The sequence below is a fragment of the Somniosus microcephalus genome, chromosome 5 (assembly GCF_052327205.1).
Source record: "Somniosus microcephalus isolate GS21.2 chromosome 5, FLI_Smic_1.0, whole genome shotgun sequence".
Lineage (NCBI taxonomy): Eukaryota > Metazoa > Chordata > Chondrichthyes > Squaliformes > Somniosidae > Somniosus > Somniosus microcephalus.
The window spans coordinates 203,838,318-203,853,345 of NC_140991.1; the positions used below are offsets into that span (position 1 = coordinate 203,838,318).

Consider the following 15,028-nt stretch of genomic DNA (forward strand, 5'->3'; position numbering starts at 1 on the left):
GGGGTAGAGGTCAGTTTTCACACTGATTGTTGTCAGCAAACTCTGACATGCCGACTGGGCACCTACAATGCTAATGTCAGCATGAGAAGCTGATAGTTGTTACATATTAAAGAAAAAGGTGAATGTAGCACAGTATTTTTAAATCATTTTTAAAATTCCAGATACTCTCAGCCAGTCCCTGGGCAGCAGACAAGGCAAGGAGGAGAAAACTGCTATTTTTAATTGCATGCCAGCTATTGGACAGTAACAGTGGGGATCAGTGGTGGTCATTTCTTTAGATGTTCAAGATTTTGGAGTGGGACTACATGTTCATTTAATGGCCAGGGCTCTGAAATGGGCTGAATCTCCAAGCCAGATGTGAGACAGGTCTGAGACCAGTTCAGAGCTCTGGAGTTAAACAATTAATTTCTAAATTAGATGCCAAATTCAGTGGAAGTGGCTTGCAAAATCCAATCTTCATTTGGAACACTAACTGAGACATTTGTCTCTTGTCTCACGCCCTGACTTACCTCTGCAACAGTTGCTTAAGAGACTGGAAGACTATATTGGTTTGGCTTTATATTAATTGACATCACCAAACCATTGCAGATCAGTTGCAGACCATTGCAAATGCAGCAGCTCCTCAACAGATGATATATTGAGAACTTGCATTGTAGTTTGTTCTTGCTTCCTGCATTTCATTAGATCAGCCAGTAAAGCTGAAGTCCGATTCCACTTTCTTTTAAGGTAATCTTTTTTGCAATGAGGAAAATAATTGTAAAAGACTGGGTTAAGGTCTCCTGCTGGATCATTGAGTTTATCCAGTGAATAGCTGAGCTGTACATATCTGGAAGATCCTACATCCAATCCCTGGTCTGTACTGAGTTACAGTACTTGATGTTGGATAGGGTGGTGGTAGGAACGCTGCAATTGATCTCAGCATTCCCGAGTTAAAGAACAGAAAACTCCTAATCGCCATCTTGCAACCCCGGCTGGAAATATAATTATACGGACATTGGGCAAGGGCGTGGCTGAACTCAGGTATGATGTCTGCCAACAATTATAGTCGTAACTTACATCTAAGTAATGGCCACCTGAATGAAGTACCAGAAGGCACCTGTGTAAGTGTGTCCCAGCAAGGAGTCAACACCTTCAGGAGAGGAGTGGAGAAAACTGAGGAGAGAACATAAGGGAAAAGAAAGGGCCTTGTTACCTGGACTTTATAAGCTATATTTTCCAATCGGCAGAAATCATGTACGAATGCTTAGTGCAGACATACTACATTTCCATGTGCACTATTTTTAAACAGTCATTAACCCATTTAAAATGAACAAGTTAATGTCCTGCTAAGAAATTCTATGTAGAGGAATATAGTACGAGTGCGTTAAGTAAACTTCACTGTTTAAAATATAGCCTCACAGCTTTGTCTTGTGATTGCAGGAATGGGTGATGCATAGAAATTGCTGTTGGTCATATTAGTTTGCCAACGTTTAGTGAATTTAGCCCAAATTCCTCTTACTTATTTCCACTAAACGGTAACCGTTTAAAGATAGTGTTAAAGTAGCAGAGCAAGTTAGCACAGGTCCAGCATGAGGCAGAGCAGGAGGTATTGTAAAGAGCTACTCAGTTGTTTCATTTTACTAACATCATGGACACATCAGTAACTCTTCCATACCTGAAAATGGTGGAGGTTAAGGAGAAGAAGCAGCAGAGGGGACCAAGCAGATTCAGAGGAGAAGAGGAATCTGCCTGAATCCACTAGTAATCAGCATGTCTACCAACAGCAAAGAGCTACTTCAAGCCCTTCAAGGATTAATCTGTGAGGAAGCTGTGCCTCACTCGAGAAGTAAAAGATGAATTGTGCTATCTCTTGGAACTCAATCATGAGACCAAGGAGCATATTGAGCACTGTGCAACTGGTAGTGGTAAAACTGATGATGGCTCTTATCTACTTTCCCCACAGACTCCTTCCAAGGATCAGTCATTTTGTGATTCAGAGTTGCATTACCCAGGTCATAGATCCCTGCTTTCACATGCTGATAAATCTGTTAAAATCAGCATAGGCATGGAGCAGCAACAGGAGAGGCTAACAGGGTTTTAAAAAAAAAGTGACATTCCCAGGGCCCAGGATATTATTGACTGCCAACCATGTGGCCATTCAAATACCTGTGCAATATTCCAAGCCGTTCATCGATAGAAAAGGATGAATACCCAAATGGTCTGCGATCACCAGCAAAGCATTGTGCATGTGAAGCATGGTTTCTGGGGTGTGCCCATTTCAAAGGGGAAATCATTGGTTCCTGACACATTCTAGGTTGAAGATGAGTTGAATATTTGGGTCTTTGGAGTTATGTGTTACCTGATGAAACATGATGCATCATATTGCTATGCAACTCCAACCCCATTCAGCATATAGCATTCAACAGAGCAAGTCCATGAGGCAGGAGTATTGCCAGGCAAACATTTGCCATGCTCAAACAAGGAATCCAGAGCTTGGACTCCCAAGGTTTGGCGCTCCACAATCGAGAAAACTTATAGAATAATACTGGTTTGTTGCTTGATGATCAGCACAGGCACTGAAAGAAGCATATACAGGGCTAGAAATGACCCTCATTGTTCTGTGCTTACCTAGCTGCTCTCCTTGAGTGCTGGGACTCTGTCCCACTTTATTTCTCGGAATCTCCTGCCATCAGGACTGTGTTGCCATGCTGGACTATGCTGTACTCTTCAGCTGCCATGACTCTGCACTGCCATCCAATTCTTCAAGTTCAAGGTAACCTGCTTCAGGCCACAGTGTCTATCCCCCACCTGCTACTGTTTCTTCCTGGGCTTCTGGTCTGAAGTCCACTGCTATGCCATCTTCTCAGCTCTACTCCACTGCTGTGCTCAAGTCCTGGGCTGAATTCCATTTCCCCCACTGGTTTCAGGGCTTATTTTACTCCTGGTCGGCAGTAAAGGCATTATTTGCAAAAAGAATTCTCAGTAATTCTGCCAAGTTAACACCACTGCCGTTATATACTATTTTCCATCTAAAGTACGATGCTAATATTGCTGTTAGTAAATCTCAATAGTAAATGATCCAAGTTGAAAAGGAACTAATTAAGAGGTTTAGAACTCAGAAACAATCTCCATAGTTGTTATAAATGAATTCAGTAGTGGATAATGTTGGAGACAAACACCCGTCACTTCCAGTGGTGGATCTGATTCCTTGTAAAAACAGAAAGTAGTGAAGCTTAATAACAAACATTAGAAGCAACTGATTTGCTCTGATTGCAGGGAAGGAAGCAGGTTTGCTTGGGGGGGTTGGGGTGAAATACTCCTGCACCTCCTGCCCAACAAGCAGTGCTCGAAAAGCAATTGCCTGATTGATCCGGCCCTTCTTGCCTCCCTTCAGCTGTCGGGTTTCCTTGATACCTTGTGTATCACAATATATACACTCCCTACCCCACCCAGAACCATGTGATCTCCTGGGAGAGGTGAAAAAACAGGTAAAAACCCAGGCCAATTTGGGGGAAAAAATCTGAGAAATTCCTCTCCGACCCCTTTAGGCGATAGCATGCAGGTGCAGCAGGCGGTTAAGAAGGCAAATAGTATGTTGGCCTTCATAGTGAGAGGATTCGAGTACAGGAGCAAGGATGTCTTGCTACAGTTATACAGGGCCTTGGTGAGACCGCACCTTGAGTATTGTGTGCAGTTTTGGTCACCTTATCTGAGGAAGGATGTTCTTGCCATGGAGAGAGTGCAGCGAAGATTCACCAGGCTGATACCTGGGATGGCAGGACTGACGTATGAGGAGAGATTGGGTCGATTGGGCTTATATTCGCTAGAGTTTAGAAGAATGAGAGGGGATCTCATTGAAACTTATAAAATTCTAACAGGACTAGACAGACTAGATGCAGGAAGGATGTTTCCGATGGCGGGGGAGTCCAGAACCAGGGGTCACAATCTAAGGATAAGGGGAAAGCCATTTAGGACTGAGATGAGGATGAATTTCTTCACCAGAGAGTGGTGAACCTGTGGAATTCTCTACCATACAAGGCAGTTGAGGCCAATTCATTAAATATATTCAGGAAGGAGTTGGATATATTTCTTAAGGCTAAAGGGATCAAGGGATATGGGGAGAAAGCAGGGACAGGGTACTGAATTTGGATGATCAGCCATGATCTCATTAAATGGCGGAACAGGCTCGAGGGGCTGAATGGCCTACTCCTGCTCCTATCTTCTATGTTTCTAAAAACTAGTCCAGGAGATCATTCTGGCACTGATAATTCTATGTCGTGCCTAACTTTTGTAAAAAGAAAAAAAAACTTGGATTTATATAGCGCCTTTCACAACCACCGGACATTCCAAAGCACTTTACAGCCAATGAAGTACTTTTGAAGTGTAGTCATTGTTGTAATGCAGGAGGTGATCTCCGCCCCAGCCAGAAACAGGTCAAGCACATGAGCAGCCTGTTCCACAAGTCCATTATTCTCTGGGGGAAAAAAATCTCCTGACATTTGGCCTTTTACAACTTACATTTGTGACCCCTGGTCCTCCCAAACCTGTTTACTTGGAATAAACTGTCAACTTGAACACAATCTATTCCCTTCATCTTCTTAGAAACCTCGATCAAATCACCCCTAAGTCTACACTTCTCTAAAGTGTAGTCACAGCTCTTTTAGCCTATCTTGATAACTAAGATGCTACAATGCTTTTTCACATTTACAATAGCAAGGCTTAAGCTTAGACATAGCTCATTGATACTTCCTGTATGGGAGTAATAAGACTGAAGTGTTAAGCTCTTTTATTTGGATGAATAATTAAATTTACTGTCATTTGTGAATATGAGAATGAGTGCTGTCAATATGTTGCTTTAATGCCATATTTATATTGCAGAACGTTTTCAAAATATTGACTGCAGCTCTGGTACTGTTGAAACCAGACTATTTATGTTGTGGGAAACAAAGGATGAAAGAAAAGGAAAGTTATACTCAGAAGAAAGAAACAAAGATTTAAAAAAAAGAGAGGCAGACATGAGGGAAAAAAAGCACAAAAACAAAACTAACCAGATACATTGCACGTCTTTCTTTTGTCTGAGCATGTGTCTGGAGGCAGCCTCTCAGCTACATCTTTTATCTTACAAGATATTTGAAACATTTAGCACATTGATGTTCTGTCTGCCACTCACTTGAGGGAAACTTTGCAACAGACTTCACATTATTAAACGTTTCACAATACATTATTAGCTAGAAGTCACCATTCCAGGAGACTTTAATATGCTGCAGGGAAGTAGCTGTTCTTACTGCCTTTAGTTGAAAAAAATTCAATGGTACTCGAGTTACTATCGTGAAAATATATACATGATTCTTCACAATAGGCTCTGTATTATTTTCTGTTCAAAAACGAGGTGCAGAGCCCCTTGTTATTGACATTTACAACCTGTTAAGCAAATGGTGGGAGCGCAGTTTTTTTTAAAAATGGGCAACTTCGTCAGTGAGAACAGTGAAAAAGGACAGCCAACCATTACACAATTGTGATAATGATCTTTGAACACTTGTCAAACAGTTGGCAAGCCACTTAACCAATATAAATGACAAAACATTTTGGCTGCGAAATTCCATGTAGTAGCGCCGGCCGTTATGGCCGGTTTTCATGAAAAAATGGCAGCTGCCTCACTTGCGCCCGCTTCCAGTGTGAGGCACAGGGACACCATTTTGGAGAGGTCGGCAGCGCTGCCGTGTCCTGCGCTCGCCTTGCTAATGTAAATGCGCAGATCATGACGTCAGTCAGCGTGCAACGCCTGAGTTGATGCACAACAGTGTTTTTGGACGTCGTCGCAATCCATAACGCCTTCTCCTAACAACGCATGGAAGAACGTGCGTGCAGCAGTTGTATGGAGACGCTGTCAGTGCTTCTTAAAGGGACACACACATCTTTCAGGTAAGTTTCGACTTCAGTTTTTGGAGTTTTTAAAATATTTTATTGGAGTAGTAGCTTGGTGCAATACATTAAAAAAATTGTTAAAGTGTGCAGGGAGTGCTGCTGGATGCTTGCAAGGCTTTGGATGTTAAAGGAAGGTCTCTGAGAACACCACTTGCTCCCAGTCCTGGGGGCTCTAGTTGCAGTCCCCCTTGGGCTGCAACATCACATGGAGATGAAGCAGAGGCAGCAAAGGAGACAAGCTGCTCACAGAGAGAAGAGGAAGACACAGAAGAGGAAAAAGCAGAAGGAAGGAGGCAACCCAGACAAACCCTTTCTGGCTGGAATATCCAGGATCGAATCTTCCGCCTGCGGTACCAATAAACACAACCCCAATTCCCCTTTCAACAATTGTCCCACACCTTACCTTTCCTCTGTTACTAACCATCACAGCGTCCTCTTGGCCACAATGCTGAAATAAAAGCCACCACAAAGCAAACATTCCAATCCAAATTTATCAATATACGCATCCAATATTATATCAAAAAAATCAACTATCACCCTTGTGCATTCCCTTAGTGACTATCTTGCATATGCCTTTGCCTGTCCTCGTGCTCCTACGCAGTGCTACCCCAGTGGCTGCAGCATAGCTGGTAGAAGGCTTCTGACTTTCAGTGGAGGAGACTGCAGATGGCCTTGCAGGATGACCTCGAGGAGCTGGTGGCTGGGAGTGTAAAATCGAGTGATGGTGTTTCTTCTTCACTCTCCTCTCCCTCTTCTTGGTCAACCACTGGCTGGGCAGGCTGCATTTCTTGCATGTGTGAAATGAGGATGGCACAAGGGTAGAGTTATGGTGAGGGGAGGGCAGGAAAGCAAGAAGTGCATGCATCCACCATGTGCAGCTTGTACATCAGAAGATATTGTGCGATGAGGAGGAATTGGGATGTGAGAAGGAGGATAAAGTATGAGGATTGTATTCTTTCAGCCCTGTCCCTGCCAAGAATGACCAGCACCGTCTCCTCCAAGGGGGTGAGGTGAACCTAGGAATGTGAGATGTGCCTCGTGTTTGGTAAAGATTGTTGGTAGGTGAGTGATGGCGGGGGTGGTCATGCATTGATCAGTGTGTGAGGCTAGTGGTGTAGTTGGTAGGTGATGGCTTTGAAGATGCATTCACTGATCTTGACCACTTATCTGAGGTCATGAAACTTCTGGAGCCAGGTTATGGGGGCTGGCAATGACAGTCTTAGTGATCTGGTCCCACATCGTTCTTTCTGGAGGGCCTCTTGGTCCCCTGTGGGTAGAGGACCTCTCTTCTACTGTTGACCCCCTGCACAAAGCTCAAGTGCTGCATGCAAGACCCTGGGTGCCCTTTCCTTGGCCTGTTGAGCCATTTGTGTTACTGCTGAAGCACCTTTACCATTTTTTATGTGCAGAAGGCAGTTTAGCTTTAAGAACTGAAGACTGCCTATTTTTGAATGATTTTTAATTTTTTTCAGAATGCTGTTCACCTTTAAGGGCTTGAGACTGCTTTCTAAAATGACAGCCATGCTTTAAGAGAATGTAGCCTCGCAACAGAGACGCTACATTGGGCCTCCTGCTGAGCCCACAGCCTGAAGCAGCGCATTAGTCGCTGGGCTGTGCGCTAAAATCATTCAGATCAGCAGGCAGCACCAAAATAACGTGCGGCCTGCGATTTTCAAACAGGCGCGAGCAAATCCTGCCCCGCAGTGCCACCGTCCATTTTTGGGCCTTATCGAATTTCTAGGCCTTCATGATCTTGCTGTGAAGTGTGCAATATTTGTATGCAATAGCTGAAAAATAAATCCCAGTTTACCCACAAGGCCTTGCATGTAGATAGAGCTGCTTGGTTTATTGATACATTTCCTTTGCTTTTCATTGTACAGTTGTTCCCATGCTTCAATAACCTGGTGCCGCAGGATGGGTGTGTTGGCATTTCTGGGATGAGGGAGGGAAGAGGATTGGTGCTTATGATGGGGAGCCCCTGTTGAAACACCATCCTGGCGGGGTGGTCTGCACCTTTGGTATCAGCCTGCACTTTTTCTTCCACTGGAACCTGCCACTTTTTCATGCTTCCCATTTCACTTGCCTATCCCGCTTTAGTTAATCGTCTTACCCACCTTGGAGACACCAGAAATTGACAGTTCCCAATTTTAACCTGAAATAACAACAGAAAATGCTGGAAATACTCAGCAGGCCAGGCAGCATCCGTGGAGAGAGAAACAGGGTTAACGTTTCAGGTTTGGGACCCTTCAACAGAATTTTAACCTGCTCAGCTGAGCAGGCAGCAAGGATACCCGCCCAAAGCCAGCGACATCCATTTTTACATTTATGCGCGTTGGGGTCCTGATGATGTCATTGTGGGGCCAGGAGGTGCAGGCATGGTCCTCTGGGCCCCATATATGTCTCCATTGCTGCGGACTCGCCCTCCCCCTTCCTGAGCTTTAGACCACCACGGGATAGCATCGGCAGCTGATTCCGCCCGTTCCTATCTGCCGGCGGGATTTACTTGAGGCCCTGGAATTAAAATACCTTGAGCTTCATTTCTGAAAACACCACTACTCACCGAGCCTCCTTTCCCTTGTTCTGTTCCTATTTTGATTGCTGTTCATCTGTAGTATCTTCTACATCTGAGGAGGGGTTCAAAACCTGCAATGTTGACGTGTTCCCTCGACAGATGCTGCCTGATCTGCTGAGTGTTTCCAGCAGTTTCTGCTTTTGTTTCAGATTTACAGAATCTGCAGTAGTTTGCTTTCTACGTGATCAGTTTATTTTTTAATTTAAAGGTAACCAAGCTAGTTTAAACAAAGAAGAAAGGCCAGCAATTCATTTCTGGACAAATAAACCTGACCCAAAATTAAATAGATTACTAAAATCATTCTTTCCAGGTACTGGGAATTTTAATCAAAATCTCATTATTAAATCTGAACTACCCTCCCCCCTCAAATTGTTTTTTGTTATTTTGCCTCTTAGACTATTGTCTATCCTTGTTCTTTGAGACAGATGTATGTTTCTTTTTTATATATAGATTTTTTTAAACATTTTTAATGGAATAAAAGCTCAATTTGAGACCCCCAGCCATCACCAAACCTGTATTTGTTACACCGCATTGTGCCCTGTGCCCCAACCATCATGGTGACTGTGATTGTGCCCCTGCAGTGCCTATACAGTTACATTTGGCATAACGAGGAGGATCCTTAATCAGGTGAATAGATGGGATTGGAGCAAATGTATTAGAAACATAGAAACATAGAAGATAGGAGCAGGAGCCATTCGGCCCCTCGAGCCTGCTCCGCCATTCAATGCGATCATGGCTGATCATCCAAATTCAGTACCCTGTTCCTGCCTTCTCTCCATACCCCTTGATCCCTTTAGCCTTAAGAAATATATCTAACTCCTTCTTGAATATATTTCATGAATTGGCCTCTACTGCCTTCTTTGGCAGAGAATTCCACAGGTTCACCACTCTCTGGGTGAAGAAATTCCGCCTCATCTCTGTCCTAAATGGCTTACCCCTTATCCTTAGACTGTGACCCCTGGTTCTGGACTCCCCGACCATCGGGAACATCCTTCCAGCATCTAGTCTGTCTAGTCCTGTTAGAATTTTATAAGTTTCGATGAGATCCCCTCTCATTCTTCTAAACTCCAGCGAGTACAAGCCCAATCGACCCAATCTCTCCTCATACGTCATTCCTGCCATCCCAGGTATCAGCCTGGTGAATCTTCGCTGCACTCCTTCCACAGCAAGAACATCCTTCCTCAGATAAGGCGACCAAAACTGCACACAATACTCAAGGTGTGGTCTCACCAAGGCCCTGTACAACTGCAGCAAGACATCCTTGTTCCTGTACTCAAACCCTCTCGCTACGAAGGCCAACATACCATTTGCCTTCTTAACCGCCTGCTGCACTTTCCACTTTGTATTCCACTTTGAGGGTATTCACCAGTGTGTGATAATTTAAATTTAAATTTACTGACAGAAAGCAAAATACTGCAGATGCTGGAAATCTGAGATAAATGCAGAAATAATCCAGCATCTGTGGAGCGAGGAACGTAGGGTTAACGTTTCAAGTCGCTGACCTTTCTGACGAAAGGTTATGGACTTGAGACAGATGCTCCCTGACCTGAGTGTTTCCGGTATTTTCTAGTTAATGACGGGTCTGACCTGGAGGACTTTTCAGTTATATCGCTTCCCCCACTTCCCTCCATCCCCACCACCCCCCCCCCCCCCACCAACCTGCCCCAAAGTTTTGCCTCAATTCTGAAATTTGATTTTTTTTATTTTTTGGTAATTTTCTTGAGCGTATTTTTTGATGGAGTCAATCTTTGCATGGACGCTGAGCACAAGTATGGTAGTGTAACGTTAATGCTATTACTCATGTAATCCAGAGAACATTACTCATGTAATCCAGAGAACATTACTCATGTAATCCAGAGAACATAAGTTCAAATCCTACCATGCCAGTTTGAGAATTTGAATTCATTTATAAGAACAAATCTGGAAATAAAAATCTAGTTTCACAAAAAGTGACCAGGAAGCTATTGGATTGTCCTAATAACCCAGCTGGTTCCCTAATGTCCTTCAGGGAATGTCCTTACCCCGTCTGGCCTGCACGTGACTCCAGCCCCACTGTGGTTGGCTCTTAACTGCTCTCTGAGGTAGCCTAGCAGGCCACTCAGTTTTATCAATAGGAGTGGGCAATAAATGCCAGCCTTGCCAGTGATGCCCACATCCCAAGAATAAAAAAGGTGAATAGTCTATTGGCCTTTTTAAACTGTATTGTACCATTGTTTGGATCTGTCTACTGTCTTGCTAAAATTAATGACCAGTCTAAAATATGGTCAGATGCCTTGATTTGTCGAACGTTTACATGTTATTGTTTGTTGTTGCTTTTAGTGTCATTGCATTATATTTCCAACATGAAATAAGTAGTTATGTGGCTCATTTAAGTACCGTAGTAATGCTGTTGATCAGTGTCCACTACAATCTAATTATTGTACTTCAGTATTCAAGTGAAGTAAAATGCACGTTTACGGTTATTACAGATCTTCAGAAGTGCAGTTTTCTGTCATTCGTTTCCACAGATGATGAAGTTTTTTTTTTAAACAGACATTTCTAATCTGATCGTTTGTGAAAAACCATATTTTTGCAGATCCGAAAAATCTTTTGAGAGTAGAGCTTTGGACAGTTTATTTTGGTTTGAAGTCATGTGAGTGGGAGCATTACTGTAATAGTCCTTTGGATGAATGTGAGTCACTGATTGACTATAAATCTCATACAGGAAAGTGTGCTGTCTAATTAGAGCAATGCTCATCTATAGTGCTCATCTTTATATCCTGAGATTGCTTAACAAGAAGGTATCCTATTGAGACTTGTAATTTTTCAGATACAGAAAGCTTTTACATTTTGAAAAGAATACGTCTTTTAGTAAATTTGTGATGGTGAATATTATAAAGTGTAACAGAAAATCATGTAGCATCATCAATTAGTTTTTAATTTGCAATATGTTTGAAATTAGCATAACTATTCTAATCTTGCTTCAGTTTGCAAGATGATATGGAGCTTTTTACTAAATGACTGTTCAGAAGTAGCTGGACTTGAATACATGAGAGAAGACATACATCACAAATTGAATCCCTCCACTCACCCTTTTCAAAAAGGCTGCTAGAGTATTAGATGCTTGACAAGCACTGGTAGAGTATTGATTTTTTTCATATTCGATATTACACTTGATCATATATTTCTTATATTATGCAGTGCAGGATTGAAGAGAGCACAATGTGTTAGTGAATTAAGGCCTTTGGGATGCAAGTGTGCCCCTACTGATGGAAATACCTGTTTAAAAAGAGCAGTTTCTCAATCATAGATTTACTTTTTGCCAGATTATTTAGTTGTAGTTTATTTCTTCATTTCCAGACAATCATGAGTGGATATTACCTGTGCAAGGAGACCATTATCTTAGCTCAGGAGGAGCAATTTCAAACAAGCATGCGCTACACATCATTTTCTGCTGACCTGCTGCAAGAATCCAATCACAGGGAGAAGGGATGTTTGAAGAGCAGATGCTGTTATAGTTTAGAATGTTACACAAGAAAATTTCAGAAATAATTAAAATTTTATAGCGTTCCAAGATACACTATCCTTTGATTTTTCTCCCTCGGTCTAAGACTGTATGGTTAGGGTCTTTTAGTTCTGTTGCGTGGGATATGCTTTTAAATTGAAGACACTGTAAATTTACTGCACACCATAGCAAGTCTAGAGAAGTCTGATACATTTGGTCACTGTTTTCTTAAATGTCCTCTTCCCATGGAACCCCAAGGTTATGGGGGAGGGGTAGTCAGCAAACAATCCATGGTTAAACCATTTGATCTGTGCATGTTACAGGCAGCCTCAAGAGGGAAGAGTGCTGTAATGTTGTTGGTTTCTTGTGCTATGTAATTCCCCCCACTTAGATTGGGCATGTGTAGTAGGGTTGCCAACTCTGGTTAGCGGCATTCCTGGGGGTTTGATCATGTGACATTCTGACCACATGACATCTGACCATATGATGCCCAATCACATAACATCTGATCACATGACTCCAGCAAATGTTATTGCATTTACCTTACGAAGGTTGAGAGGCGGTAGTTGAGTATTTTTGGTCGCGGTTTCGCGTCAGCAGACATTGTGCGACAAGTTCCAAGAATCAGGAGGACACCCTTGAGCAGGCGACGAGCGTAAACCGAAGGCGGGGACTGCACTGCACAAGGTGTGGTCAGGCTCCGCAGTCGATGCCACTTTTAACAGGCCCGATCTCCTTGAACTCTGGTTTGGACTCCGGTTCCATGTGAAGGTGACAACTCTGAACTGAGAACCTCAGTCAGAGCCGATCTGTACTTGGACTTCATACGTCAAAACCAGCCTGCACTAACCGACCTGAACCAAACCAAGAGATCGCAGCGGGCTCAGTGTTTGGAGCGCTTCTCACAGGGCACATCATTCTAAACTCAGCTCAGCACCAACATTTCTAAACCACTCCATGAGCTCGGACTCGATAAAAAGAACATAAGAAATAGGAGCAGGAGTAGGCCATTCGGCTCGTCAAGCCTGCTCCACCATTCAATAAGATCATGGCTGATCTTCTACCTCAACTCCACTTTACTGCACCTATCCCTTGATTCCCTTAATATCCAAAAATCTATCGATCTCTGTCTTGAATATACTCAACGACTGAGCCTCCACAACCCTTTGGGGGAGAGAATTCCAAAGATTCACCACCCTCTGAGTGAAGAAATTTCTCCTCATCTCAGTTCAAAATGGCCGACCCCTTATTCTGAGACTGTGACCCCTGGATCTAGACTCCCCAGCCAGGGGAAACATCCTCCCTGCATCTACCCTGTCAAGCCCTGTAAGAATTTTGTATGTTTCAATGAGATCACCTCTCATTCTTCTAAACTGCAGAGAATATAGGCCTAGTCTACTCAATCTCTCCTCACAGGACAATCCCCCCTAGGGAGAGTTGTTTTGATTTCTTTTTGGGTCCAATAAAGACTCATTTCTGAAAGAGAATGTTGTTTAATCTAAAGTCTTGTTCAAGACTTTCTACAGCTTTTTACAGAACACACTATGCTGTGATGCATCTAGAATGAAACTGAAAGTAAAACTCCTCTGGACTGCTTGTCTCTCACATGACCTCTGCTAGTCAGGCACAAGTAATCAAAAACACAGACAAATATGCTGTAAGGCATAAGTAATCAAACACAGACAAATATCATCACTATTTGCTGATATAATTACAAGAGTTTTCCTAGAATTATAGAAATTACAGCACAGGAGGAGGCCATCGTCCATGGGTGCTGGCGCTCTCTTCTGTAACAGATCTTTTTATATCCCTCTCAAAGATCTTTTTATATTCCTCCTATTCAAATATTTATCCTATTCCCTTCGAATTTATGTTTCAGTCTCTACCTCAGCCACCACACATGGTGAAGGATCCCACGGTCTAATAGCCCTCTGTTCAAGAACTTTCCTCCTCCTTTCCCCTTTGGCTCTTCCAGTGAGAATCCTTGTTTTCCGTTCCCTCGTTCCCCATTCATCCACCAGTGGAAACAATCTTTCACTATTTACCCACAGTAAGGTCTCTGGGTTTCACTCACTCCTTTACTGGCTGCTCCTCCCTCAGTGCCTCTCCCACTCACCACCTTGCTGCTGCTGCTCCTGGTTCTGTGGGAAATGTTGGTCCCCACGCCCACCCCCAATCTATTTCCCCCCCACCACTTGCTTAAGCCCCAATCCCCGGACCACTAGTCCTCATCTCTCCCCTCGAACCCCCATTCCCCAGTCCCCTCAAGCCCCTATTTCCTAGTCTGCATCTCTCCCCGCCCCTGTGCCCCCATTCTCCATCTTCCCCCTGATCCCCATTCCGCAGTCTCCCCTTGATCTCCCCATTTCCTACTCTTTCCCCCCGACTCTAGAGCCTCCTTGCAATGTCAGAGCCCCCACCAGTTCAGAGACTCCCCGAATGCTGACACCCACGATTCTTGAGCCTCCCGATTCCCGACTCTCCAGCCCTCTGCCGACTATGCTCCATGCAATTGTGGCTCTCTGCGGCAGTGGTTGTGTAGGTGGTTTGCTTTGGTGGTTCGAATCACCTCCCCTACTTAGTTCTATATGACAGGAATTACGGTGAACAGGATTGGGACACAGACAAGCTTTTCAGACTCAACCATATGGTGTTTAATAAGGTTAACACACACACCCGCCTCCAGTATGTAAAATGCCTGGTGGCGTAAAACAAACAGTACAACAATACAACTTGGCCCGTCGAACAGGCCCCTGTCTCGTGTTAAGATACCTAAAATCACACTGCTTTGCATACAGAGTATAAAATACATAGAAACATAGAAACATAGAAGATAGGAGCAGGAGTAGGCTATTCGGCCCTTCGAGCCTGCTCCGCCATTCAATGTGATCATGGCTGATCATCCAAATTCAGTACCCTGTCCCTGCCTTTTCCCCATATCCCTTGATCCCTTCAGCCTCAAGAAACATATCCAACTCTTTCTTGAGTATATTTAATGAACTGGCCTCCACCGTCCTCTGTGGCAGAGAATTCCACAGGTTCACCACTCTCTGGGTGAAGAAATTCCT

The 15,028-nt window shown here is 43.6% G+C and overlaps 1 protein-coding gene across 10 annotated transcripts in view; it reads left to right on the forward strand.

Moving 5' to 3' along the window:
• LOC147117523 (RNA-binding motif, single-stranded-interacting protein 3) overlaps positions 1–15,028 on the forward strand; it is a 2,125,417-nt gene that overhangs the window by 1,362,146 nt on the left and 748,243 nt on the right. The window lies entirely within an intron of this gene.